We start from the raw sequence: 377 nt of genomic DNA, 5'->3' as shown, positions 1-377 counted from the left end.
GTTGCAAGAAAAGGGCGTCGACAGCAGGCTGGACTGGGAAGCGAATAAGGGCTCGCGGTCGTGGGGGCAGCTCGAGCGAAGGCCCGCGGCGGCACTCGGCCCCGGCAGGTAGATCCTTGGGCGAGGCACGGGCGGCGCGTCGTTCAGACTTTCGTACAGCGGGTTAATCATCTTGGTCCTGCGCCCTTACAAGTCACAGCTCTGTCATTCCACACGAGAAACGCACATAAACAAACGGTGATTTTCACTGCATTTTCTCCCTTGAACATCCTTTTCTTATCACTCGACTTTTCACAAAGTTTCAAACACCTCTTTCCCTTCGACGCCCTTCACTCCTTCCCGTATGCAAATCACTCTCCGACCCGGACGGCCGGACT

General features: G+C 56.2%; 1 protein-coding gene across 1 annotated transcript in view; it reads right to left on the bottom strand.

The window, feature by feature from the left end:
* The window catches only part of LOC119589228 (guanine nucleotide exchange factor DBS-like), a gene marked incomplete at its 5' end in the record, with an annotated part of 32,758 nt that overhangs the window by 23,401 nt on the left and 8,980 nt on the right, over window positions 1–377 (bottom strand).

This window comes from Penaeus monodon, chromosome 25 (assembly GCF_015228065.2).
Source record: "Penaeus monodon isolate SGIC_2016 chromosome 25, NSTDA_Pmon_1, whole genome shotgun sequence".
NCBI lineage: Eukaryota > Metazoa > Arthropoda > Malacostraca > Decapoda > Penaeidae > Penaeus > Penaeus monodon.
This window is presented reverse-complemented; position numbering and strand designations above follow the sequence as displayed.